Source organism: Cyanistes caeruleus, chromosome 6 (assembly GCF_971803275.1).
Source record: "Cyanistes caeruleus chromosome 6, bCyaCae1.hap1.1, whole genome shotgun sequence".
Taxonomy (NCBI): domain Eukaryota; kingdom Metazoa; phylum Chordata; class Aves; order Passeriformes; family Paridae; genus Cyanistes; species Cyanistes caeruleus.
Genome location: NC_141706.1, coordinates 31679643 through 31692128, shown reverse-complemented (window position 1 = coordinate 31692128; position 12486 = coordinate 31679643). Strand labels below are relative to the sequence as shown.

Below are 12486 nucleotides of genomic sequence, written 5' to 3'. Positions count from 1 at the left end.
TTCACCAAGTGAACATGTTAGCCAGCATTAACAACACCAGGTTGTCCTGAAGATAACAATAGATTTAAAATTAAAGAGATTTAAGGTCCTAATTCCCTATAGCTGTTTCAACGAAAGCATCTGATTTCATTAGGACTGCTTCTGTTGGTGGGGATTTACAGTTGTGTCTAAGATACCTGTGGCTGAAAAATGTGTCCTCAGGTAGAAACATTGTTTTTCAGCTCGAAAATTTAGTTTGCAACTTAGTTTGGTGTTGAACGTCCGAAAACTCCAAAAAATTGTCTGCACATCTCTGGAGCACAGACTTTCTGCAAAGTATTCCCCTGAGAGATTTGCTGTACAAGTGTGTTATTAACTTAAATTAATCATGGATGACGTTTTTGGAACTACCACTTAATGCAGACTGATACTAGGGTGAAAAGGGAGGATTTATTTGCTTGAGAAACCATGTCAGTATGTTGTTAAAGCTCCATTAAGTTTTTTTTTTCAGGGCAATGATAGAACTGAAAAAGCATAATTTCTGCTTTAGAGATGAATTTCAAGTAAAAGCAGGACCTGTGGGATAGCAATAACAAAAATCACACAAATTCTTTGCAACTTAACAGACTGTTAAAAAACTGTAAAAACTTGTAAAGTTTGATGATGAAAATCATTCTTTCATGTGTCGGATAATCTGGATGTACCTTATATGAGGACATGTATTTTTGAGAGTGACATTTTCTTGTAATTGTCACAAAGTTAAGTAGGTGATTTCATTTGTCCCTTCTGAGCTCATAACTGCACGTTTCACATGTAAATACTACCCTACAGCAGAAGTCACTGGAAAAGGTTTGCATGAAAAGAAAAAGGTTGGAGGATTATTTAGAAGGCTCAATTAAATTTTTTGCTTAGCTCCTGCTTATTGTGAATGATAATGCTTGTCCTACGCTTTTCACCAGTCTTCACCTCTGTAAAGCCCACTTAAAGGAAAGAGATACCTAAAGTTGCCAGCAAAATAAGGTCAGATCTTCAAACCTGGATCACAGAGGTTGATTCAAGTGCCAAACCTCTCTTGTGCACATGGCCTTAAAATGGATTTTGCATTTTGCAGAGTGAGGGCTCTGGTGACTGCTTGTCTCAGAATGGTGCTATTTTATTTTATTTCTTTTTCCCCAAACCTGGCACTGGCTCTGCACGTGCACTTGGTAGAGGGAGGCCTGTCTGGAGGTGAACATGGTACCTGGCAGCTCCAGTGTTCCCAGAGGCTTACACAGCTGCTCCACAGCACAGTCTTACAGCCCTTTGAGCCCAGCAGATTTCCCTCCTGCCTCCCCTAGAGCTCTGCCACGCTGCTGCTGCCGTGTTTGTCACCTGCCAGCAGCACACTCAGCACCCATGGCTGCGATTTTTGTCTCGCAGGGGTGATGAAGGTAGTGCTGCTCTCACCTCAACCTCCTTCCTCTGGTGGCTGATTTCAGCAGTGTTTGTGTGGATCCTGCACTGCTCAGCTGGGTTTCATGACAGGCTGCTAGGGAGCCTGGGCTTTCAGTGGCCACAAATCCATTCCATCTTCCTCAGTTTCTCAGGCAAGTCAACAAGGTCTGACTTGGGAAACTCTTTGCATGCTGTAAGTTTCTGGGCCCCTTCCCATAGATTCAGGATCTTCCTTTTTGGAAGCCCAAACTCAAAGGTTTTGGGGATTCTGCTCTAATTCAGGTGCCAGGTCTTGGCTTCAAATGTGATTTGACATTAAGAAAGAAGTTAGGAAAACAGCTGTAGGGTTGGTAATGTTTTTCACATCTACAAAATGAGGCATTTTAAGTCCACAAAGATAGAAGACTATTTTGTGTTTCTAGTATATTTTTCAGTGCCAATTAATGCTAAAGTGATCTGTTAAATCCTTCATCACCTATACTAACCACAGTCCTCTTTTTCAGGTTTGTCTTCGAGATTATTATCATTCATAATTTCAGGGTAGAGTTAGATGGTTCTAGTGGCTCACCCTGTGTTTGCTGCAGAATTTCACTCAAAGAAATGGTCCTAAACTTGATTCTGTGTTCTGGGGGTTGCACTGTGGGTGTCAGGAAAGGTTACAGGCTCCAGTGCTTGTGTGTCATGGAGTTAAAGATGTCAGCATAGCTCTCTTTGCAAACAGATGTATTTACAAACCTGAGACCTGAAAAAACAAGTTAAAGCTCTCTAGAGAGATTTCCCTAGTCCTTTCCATTATGCTGCTGTTTTTTGATGCCTATTTTGAGTGCAATTAAAAGTGATAAAATTTTCTGCGAAATTGAGGCTCTGTGCCTTGAGCTTTCCAGAGGGGAAATCTGGAGGGGAGGAAGGAGAAGTTGTCAAGGGACCCTTCCCAGCTCTAACACCAATCCTTTCAGAATGTTTTTACCCCAGAGAATAATTGATGTGAAGAATTTAAAAGCTTTTATTTTTTTTTTTTAAATTTTTTGACAGTGGCTGCACTATCTTGTTTTACTTTCTCTGTGGACTAACAAAACTATACAAAACTGGGCACTGGAATGTTAACTACTTTTTAATTATGTTGGTTATAATGTATTGAATGATAAAAGCTTCCCATATTCCTTCTCAGGCCTGTTTCCCAGTCTCCCATTCTTTTAAAATTTGCTATGGTTAATTTTCTCTTTTCATTAGCTAGAGTGATTTTATTTTTAGCAAGTATTTTATTCAACAGGGGATATGTCTTAGGCTTCCATAAATAACAGCTTAGCTCTCTAATTATCTGTAGTCTATAAAGAGAGATTAAAAAACAAAGGTTGGACTAGTCATAAAAAATTAAGTCAGGCAGTCTGGAGGGAGAAATGGGTGCTAGAGGTGGTAGTATTGCCTCTGCCATTTCAGACATTGGAGACCCAAGTTCAAATCCTGTATTTGCCTTTGAAAGTGTGACTCTGTTTCCCACAGGGTTGTTTTGACAATCAGACTATGTAATATTTGGCTTTGTTTCTCTCACTGTTTCTCTGACACTGCTAGTAGGAGGACAGAAGCTGTTGCCTCCTCAGAGATTCTGTGGCTATTACGGAAGATAACACTAAGCACACACAGAGTTAAGAGAGGCCTAAAGTCAGAGCAAAATGCTTTTGGAGCTAGTTGTACAAAATATTTATTCTTCATAAAACAAAAATGCTTAAGTTCACTGCTCTCCAGCACTGATGTTTTCTTTACTGGTAGAAGTGGGGGGATGTTCTTTCAAACAAAGGTTATTCAATGTGGTCCACTCTTAGAAGCACCATCCTGTGTATTTCTATATTCTTGCACCCCACTAACTTCTGGGACCATGGTGGTGCTCTGGTTTGTCCCTCAGTGATGTCTGGGGAAACTTGGCACTAGACTGGAACCTCAGAGCTGCAGTCCTTCCCTCTGGATGACTAGTCCTAAGCACCAAACCCAGATATTTCTGCAGTCTGGGAAAGTGCAGATAGCTGCATGTGAATGCTGTAGCAATGGAAAGAGCCCTGGTATGCCAGAAGGGTGCATTTGTGGACTTGTTACACCTGAGAAGCCAGTTTCAAGAGAAACACTATTTGCCAAGCAAGTTGTCTTACATGCTGCTGGCTTGTTACTACCCAGTGGTATTGGAAGTAAATCTGTCACAGGTGAACCTCTTTGATGTAAAGGTGACAGACCTGGTCATAAGATCAGGTTTTCCAGGAAGTTAGCCACTACTTCTTGGTGCTGGAAAAATTCACAAGTAGAACATTCCTGACAGAATTTTGACATTTTTTTCTTCTTAATCTTTTTTCTTCTTAATCCAAAAATAGGTAGAAATAAAATTTGCTTCTTTGAGGAGATTAATGGAAGTCATCAAAACTGCTACAAGTGGTTTATTTAGAATTTGAGTGAATAAACAGCCTACTACTTCTAAGCATTCTTTAGTGAGCTCAATGGTTTGAGCAAGTTATTGTATTCTTCTTGTTCAACAATGAGAAATTAAGAGAAAGCTGGAGACAATGGAGAAGTAAAAAGCCCCACCAGACTTTTTTTCTTAGTTACTGGCTGAGCTGGACTTAGTTGGGTCCAGTTAAAGTAGAATCTTCTGTCAAATGCTAAACATTCAGAGCATGAGTTTATAATTTTGAGTGTTAGGTGGAAAAAGGACCAAGAAATAAATGACCAGATCACCTTTCTCACCTAAAAACTATGCTTATAAACTTTGCACTCCTAATATAAATCTCAACCCCCAAAATATTTTCTTAAGCATGAATTTTACTCCCTATTAGAAAATTATGACAGACTGAAAATATGACTCAGTCTGTTGTAACTTTAACTTAGATCTGGGCATACAAGAGACCATTTGACATTGCTTGAGAGGTGTGGATTTGCTACATATTCAACTACCATGGCCACAGATGTCTTCTCTGTACAAAACACTTCTCCATTTCTGTCTGTCTTGTCTCTGCTGCATTCAGAGCGGAGCAGTGTCTTCTGCACAAACTAAAGCTTAAGGGAGTTTGGCCTTTGTAACATTGCCTAAATGGGGTGGAATTACTTTCTTAAATAGCCTGGAATATGGTGCACTCTAGTATTCTCTGACTTTGGTACCTACATGATACATACCAAGCCATTGCCATCTGCACATGACAAGGCCATCAAGAAGATACAAGATTTGAGTGCATGGCGTTTTGGATTGAAATGGTGAAGAAAATACCATTACAAGTGTTTAAGGGAACACTTAACCCAGGGTATTAGAGCACTCAGAGGAAATAGCATCTAAGCAGATAGAGCTTGTGAAGGCATTTTGCAACTACAGTTGTTTTTCCTAGCATTTGAGCATGTAAAAGACAGTTCTGTACTTGCTTATCAATGCACATGCTTCCTCACCTGGCTACTTACATCAGGTAATTTTTGAGCTAAAATTATTGTTTGCTGTTCCTCTACATGAAGTGATGGTCTGTTGCTTCCTGCTAATCAGATTGTCACCATTAACAGCTATTATTACTGTGCACCTAAATCCAGTGTAGCCACACTTGCAATATCAGACCCCTGTAATGTAATGGCTGTGAGTATGCAGAAACTTCCTTTTTAAAATTTGGATTTGGAGCAGGCTTTGCTTTGTGAGACAATTCCAAGGAAGCAGTGGGGTGGTGGTGTATGGTCCTCAAAAGAGAACACACAGTAACCCTATTATAAAATCAGGGTTATGCAAATTTGAAAAATATTTTTTGTTTGCTATAGCCAGAATCTGTGCCAAAGCATTTCTTATGCAAGGCATCTTGCTCTTTGAGGAGAAAGACCTGTTGAGTATTTGATGCTTGGCCAAATGATTTCTTGCTTTATATTCACAGCTTTTGGGAAAGACTCTGGCTGATTATTCTGTGCAAAGTACAAACCAGCCTTAGCACTCATTTTCTACAATGTATCTGAAAATGAAGTTGAATAGAAAATCATGAAAAAACAGACGTTATAACAGAAGTTGGCCTTATGGCCAGCTACATTTTCTTTTTGACACTTAAGTCTTTTCCTGGTGTGATGGAAAATTCTGGAATTTATTTAATGAGCTTGAGAATCTCATTTCGGTAAAATAAGCATGTAGAATACAAATGTATGTCATTATGTTCACCAAGCTTTTGAAATCTAAGAATAATTGCTGGTGTCTCTTGTACTTTGGGAGAGATGACAGGTTGCTGTAATGACTTACCTTAAGAATATGTTACAATAATTTGCACTAATAGCTGATTTCCCATGCATTTCCTGGTTTCTCCTCTGGTTTGGGAGAGACATACAGACAATGTCATTATCTCTGAAAACTGGAGGCCTACAAAGGAGGACAACACAGCATTTGCAGCCCACTTAAAGAATGGTGGCAATTAGCTTTTGACAAGCTGGAAAGTTGCTGCAGAGCAGAGTAATCATGGAGAAGAAAGTAGGTCCCTGAAACTTGCCACTGTATGATTTGTATGTATAAATAGTGACAGATACATCAACTGCCAGTCATTTATATTGCATTTCAATATCTATTTTTGTTTTCAAGAACAACTATATTGTGCTATCCACACTTGAACTCAAGAATTGGAATCCACAGGGAATGTATGCTCACATAGGGTCATTTCTCCCTTCAGAAGAAGAGAGCCATGAGGAGATCTCTAACACAGCTTTGGGAGAGCTTTGACAACACTGAAGTAAGGACCAACTGAGAAAAGGTGTAGAACTTCAGTCTTGAAATAGAATATCTTGCTCTTTCTTGACAGCATATTTAGCACAGAGTCATGTGGTACAGCCTGTAGTTTATTAGCTATGTATGCAGAGAGCATTGTTATAAAGTTGCTTCTCGTCAAAGAGAAAAACAGTGTCCTCAGTAGCTATGAAAACATCTATTGTAAATCAGACCGAATTTCTGCATGGTTTCAGTTAATGAAACACTGACAGCTCTGTAACAAGCAACCAGCAGAAATCTGATGTAACTCAGTGTAGTGGAGGCACAAATGACAGGCTGTGGTAACTTTTTGGCCTTTGTTTATGTAGTCTAAATTTTTTTTTTGCCCCTTCCTTCCCTACCTCTCCACCATCCTGATTTATCACAGCATTGCTTGGTGATGGCTTTCCCATTTGTGCCTCTGTAAACCAAAGTGTTTCAGTTTACCTGGACAGATGGAGCAATGGCAGCTGTTACTGCTTTTGGATGCCTTCCTTTGCTTGAATTTATCACGCATCCCTATATCATTTTATTCTGTGGAAATTTTCTTTAATCTGTTTATCTAGATGCACTTTAATGCTAGTGTAGCGCAGTATTCAAAATGGACTTGTCTCTGTGTTATGTTTCTTTCTGCAGTTCTTCGAAGACTTCACACTTTAATCAAAAATATTCAGTCTAGTTTGCTTTTTGAATCCTGTTCAGGGTTGCAGGTGCCACTATACTGGGATGGGATCATCAAAGGCTCTGTGTAAGTCATTATGATTGCATTCACAATGATCATGGTGCTTGTGTTCATGGTACTTGGGTTAATCTTGCTCAGTGTTATTTTGAGATCTAATGTTTCTGTCAGAAATGTTAAAATAGAAACCAGCCTTTGAGGGCTGCAAATGCATTTTATTCAGTGTTGTTTACCTGCTCACATAGCCTATATACATAGCTGGGCCCAGGGAGGTCTTGTGAAGCCAAGACCACAGGCAGTAAGATCCAAGACCATTTCTGCAAGGGATTAATTCTGAGTGTAGATGAGAACATTTTCCTGGCCATACCAAGCTGTGAAGTTCACTAGGAACCTCTACAGCCTTTCTAAGCCCCCATGTGATTGTTGTACTTACAGCAGATGCTTTAGGAACCAAAGAGTGATTCAGTGCTACAAGAGGCAAGTGAGACTGTACACTGAAGTCAGTAGTTTTAAAGACTACATTGCCAGAATCAAGTGTAAAGCTGCACTCACAGGCTGTAAAAATAGCCCCATGTCTAGAATACTATCTTATGGAAATTCTGAAGGAGATGAGATGTATTCTCTGTAGCTCTGTGTCCCTCAGAGGTAACACAAACAACTTAAAGGATTAGTGCAGAAGATGGCTTTGAACTGACTTGAGGACTGACTGAAATCTGTTGACATCTGATGTCTACTCAGTGCAGATAGACTCACATTTTTCTTTCCTTTACCCTGAACCAGAAGATGAACTGGACATGTCATGTGATGGCATGGATGGATAGGAGTTTATTCCTCACCCCTAAATGTACATACTTTGCATTTAACTTCAGGTTGAAGAGCTGTGCCTTACATTTAGGATGGAAAGTATAAAATATATCCATGACAGATTAAAAACCACAGTAACAACTCAATATGATACAAAAGACAACAGATTTACAGAGCAGGCAGAGAGGGGCCAGTGGCTGGATGGACATAGAGACTATCAGTCACTGCTAACAGTTATACCTTATTGTCACAAATGTCACAAAAGTTGTAAGATGCTGGTGTTGTTCAAGTATGTTGAGGAGGATAAATCATTTTTCAAGATTTCCAGAGCTACTTTCAGGCTATCAATCCAACATCCTTCAGTTCAAGACCTGGCTTCTTCATATCTTTGTGCATCAAGTTTCTATTTCTTCTGAGAAAGAACTGTAAGCACTTTCCTGCCACACATAGAAACACCAAAGTTCTTGAGGACTATGAATATCTCTTCTCATTGGTGGAAAGAGTAGTAAAAGAAGCAAAGGAGAAAACAAAAGATTTTGAAGGAATCTGCAGAGATAGTAAATCTCTGCCTATGCAGAGGCTAGGTTTATGGTATCTTTAGGAGGTGACTAATGAACAGTGAGTAGAAACTGTTGTTAATGATGGAAGCTTAATGTAATAATAGATGCTTTAACAGCCCCTAGAGGAAAAATCTCGTAAGGGCTGAGATATATGTGTGTATATCACCAAATCTGCTGAAGGAGCTTGTTTGAGGCAGGGTGTTCTAGAGACCTCTAGAGTCACCTGAAAGGCACTCTTGAAAGTCTCAGCAGTAACAGGCAGGCATCACTGCCAGACATGTTGCTCTAGCTCAAGAGGTAGGAGTAGGCAAGGGCATAACTAATCCTTGTCCTCACTGCTTTCTGCTGGGCTTTGTGTTGATCCTCAGCAAAGCAAACTGAGAATGCTGATCATCTGCCACATCTGTCTCTTGGCACAATTGTGCACTTGATGATGATACAGCAGATTGAGTACTAATGACTCAACTACAAACATTGAGCCACATACCTAAGAATGAAGCTAGTTGCCTCCTCATAGCCCAGAACTGAAATACCAGAAGAATTCCTGGAGGAATTCAGATATGACAAAAATTCATAGTGATTCTTCAAGAAAATTTTGGTCTTGATTCCTTAGAACAGTGCACAACTACACACCACTTAGCCACATGATCGGTTCAGAACAGCAGGTATATAAAATCCTTTCTCACTTCATGCCTTTTTTCCTACCATCTTTTGAAAGTCCTTTTCTGTCTTTTGGTCCCCAACCATTAGATGAAAGTGAGAAGAGCTTTTCCTTAAACTTCGATGTGTAAACATCAACCACACTCATAGCTGTATTTTTCAGCCAGGAGAGACAGACAGACAGATGGACTCATAATCGAAAGGGAGAGAGAGTAAGGACTTTGCTTTCTACCTCCAAGCTGAGCTTGTACAATTCAGTCTTCCATGGCACTCTGAACTTGGGCACAGACACTGTATGTCTGCATTACTTCTGATAATTTGCTTTGATCTTCTCACTGAGAAAGTCAGAACTGATGAAGTTTGGTTTGATTAACTTCTTGGACTTCTTCAGTGCTACCCACTTGTAATGCAGAATTTTGTGGGCTTTTCAGTATAGAAACTGAATTTTGTATGTGTTGCTAGACCTAAAGGAATATAATGAGATTAAAACCATGGGCTTTAATAAGACAGTAAGGGGGCCTGGAAGGCCGCACATGGAATACTGTGCTCAGTTTTGGTCCCAGCCATGCAAAAAAGGTGTGGACAGGCTGGAGAGAAGGTCCAGAGAAGGTCCAGAAAGATTATCAAAGGACAGAGATGCCTGCTGTGTGAGGAAAGGCTAAGAAAGATGGGTTTGTTCAGCCTTGAAAAAAGAAGGCTTAAGGGAGACCTTACCACCGTATTCCAGTATTTAAAGGGTGGCTGAAAGAAGACTCTCTTTTTTCAAGAGAGACTCTCTTTTTACAAGGCATCACACAGAGAAGATGAGGGGTAATTGCTACAAGTTACTTCAGGGGAGAGCCTTATTAGACACTAGAGGAAAATTTTTCCCAAGAAAAATCAGCCATTGGAATAATCTTCCCAGAAAAGTGGTGTATTCCCCAACTTTTCAGATTTGTCTGGACAGGGGCATCTTGTCTAAACAGTGTATTTGCCAATAAAGTTTGGACCAGGTGATCCCTGGGGTCCCTTCCATTTGGAATTCTATTATTCACTTATCTGCATAATTCGCTTATCTGCATAAGCAGTAACATATGGAATCTATTTAAAAGTATCCAAAGCTGAAACAATAGATAAGCATTCTGTAAAGGAAATATGCATGGAACACTAATAAATTATTAACTTAGGAGGGTGATGGCACCACATCATCTGAAACTGTCAAAAATGTATTACTTGAACAGTAATATGGCTGGTTATAGAAATGACTGACTCTGAATTTGAATAAAATTTTGTGACTATATTATAGAAAATGAAAATGCAACACACGTTCTCTTTGAACTCATTTAACCTGCCTAATCCACACCATCAATCAACAAGTCCACTCAACTAATGTTGCTGTTAAAATGCCAGTGTTGTTTATAGTCACTATCATTTTATTTAAATGTTTTTACAGCACGTCCTGCCAGTTTCTTTAAAAAAAGCCAAGGCAGGTAGTGAAAACATCAGGTGAAGTGGTCTCCTGGTTTGAGAAAAAGTTGCATATTGCTCCCCATGCCACTCTTTGAATCCCCTTACAGATCAATGAAGAGTTGCTCTGTGGCTGGGCTGCCATGCTTTACTGAGATCCCTCATACCTGGTAACATCAGGCCCTTACAGGAAATGTTGCTGCAAGAGCAGATGGTTCAGCCATCGCTGTGGGGGATGACTTGTGATTTAAACTCAGGATCTCAGTAAGAAATTGTGACTCATTCAGGTGTCTATGAGCTTAAGGTGCTGTTGAAAGAAGATGCTTTTGTTGAAAGAATGCTTTTGCACCCATAGGCTCTTAGGAAGTTCTGGTCATACATGTTGCCAGATGGCATCAGTAATTCTAAATGTATGTAGCAGGCTCTTCAGAAAACGCAGTTTCCTGGGAACATTACACAGCAACAACACTACAGGGTGCCCTTCCTTGTGTGACACACTCCTGTGACTTTTGAACTGTCTTGGCATCCATTCTGTTGTTTTGCCTGTTTTGCTTTCACAGGTGTGAATTTTCTGTCTTGGACACATGGCATGGGCTCCAGGTACTGTAAGTCATTTTAAGGATTGCTGTTTTTCCTAATCTGTCTCCTTAGATAGCTACAAGTCCCCAAGGGATCTTGACATCCATTCCTAGTAGCACAGGCACTCCTGTTTGCAGTTTTCCATTGAATGAAATGTCAGCAAATGACAAGCCATGCTTTGCCAGTGCCACACTCTGATTTAACAGGGCTGAATATGGCCTCTATCAGCTTCCATTAGTCGGTGCTTTATTATTTTGACAGTGCTTTCTGCTGACTTGTTGTGCTGGAAATGATGGGGACTTAACGGCGACGCGCCTCATACATACTCTGCTGCAAACTGCTAACTCTCATGTTCATTAAAGGTGTCTTGTTGCAGACATTACTAGCACAGCAGCAAGGATAGTACTGTTGTGGACTAATGACTTCATAGATTTTCTTCTACACTGGAATTAATTTGGTAGTCTAGGACACAAGTAAGTTTGTTTTCTCCCTGCAGCAGTGAAAAATTTATGCTGCCTTTGCTCTAGGGCATCAGGATTTTTGTCCCTCCTTCCACCACTTACATCTTTACCTCTCTTTCTGTCCTGTGCAACAAGCATAACAACAGTTTCCTCAAACTTGCTCTTTATCTGAGGTTGGTGTAAAATATCATTTGTCCTACTTTTAGATTTTAAATCTGCAAATGGTTCTGTGCGCATCCTTTTTAACACTTTTTAAAAACACTTTTTATTTTGCATTGAAACAAAGTCACACTTAACAATTATATTTAACCCTTTTTAACCTACTATAATTTTAATGGGTAAAGCCTGACTTTTACCTATTATGCACCACTTGGAGCAATTGGTGTTATCTGTGTCACTGGCCCAAATCACTTTTTGTGGGGGTGTGACCTCAGTGATGTCTGTAGCAATCAAAGTTCACATTTTTTTTTTAAGTTCAGGTATTTTTTTTCTTTAAGAACTTGTGCATGCAACAGATATAAAATCCAGTTCTGGATATATTTTCTTCATATATCCTTTGTAAAGTACTCCAGAGATCATGTGTCTAACCATCATCAGATCTTTCTTAGTTTTTATGGAACATTGAAATCATATATTTGAAACCAAAATACTTTTGTAGCTTTTTTGCTTGTGGGAAAGGTTAGTCTGAGAATTTCCAGGTCCCTTAGGCCGTAAAGAGTTTTATGATCAGTTTCAGCTCGCAAAGTTCTTCCATGCATGAAGATGTGAAGTTTTAATGGCTATGGAGTAAAGCCAGATCTTCTTTCTTTACTTATGCACACTAACACCAAGTTTGTTTTATGGCTAAGTGAGTGGTCTCAAACTCTGACTATAAAATTTAAAAAAAAATTATCAATATTCTCAGTAGAAGAATCCAAGGACAAGTTGCTTTTGTGCTTAGATGCCATCTCTGTCCCTGAGACATCTTTGGTTGATGTCTTCAGGTTTCCAGATGTTTTTGTAGTAGTCAAAATCTATGTCTCTTAAAGAGTTTTGTGGACCAGTATTCAGGATGCTAAGACAGACTGACTGAACACAAATTTCTTTACATTGTGTTTGTTTCAAACAATTCTGTACTCCTTCATCTTAGTGTGCCCAGCCTGTACCATCTCACCC

General features: G+C 39.6%; 1 protein-coding gene across 1 annotated transcript in view; it reads left to right on the top strand.

The window, feature by feature from the left end:
- The window catches only part of LTK (leukocyte receptor tyrosine kinase), a 128972-nt gene that overhangs the window by 20513 nt on the left and 95973 nt on the right, over window positions 1-12486 (top strand). The window contains exon 2 of the mRNA XM_086892837.1: window positions 10852-10891. The gene's annotated coding sequence lies outside the window, so the exon portion shown is untranslated. The remainder of the gene's footprint in view (window positions 1-10851; window positions 10892-12486) is intronic.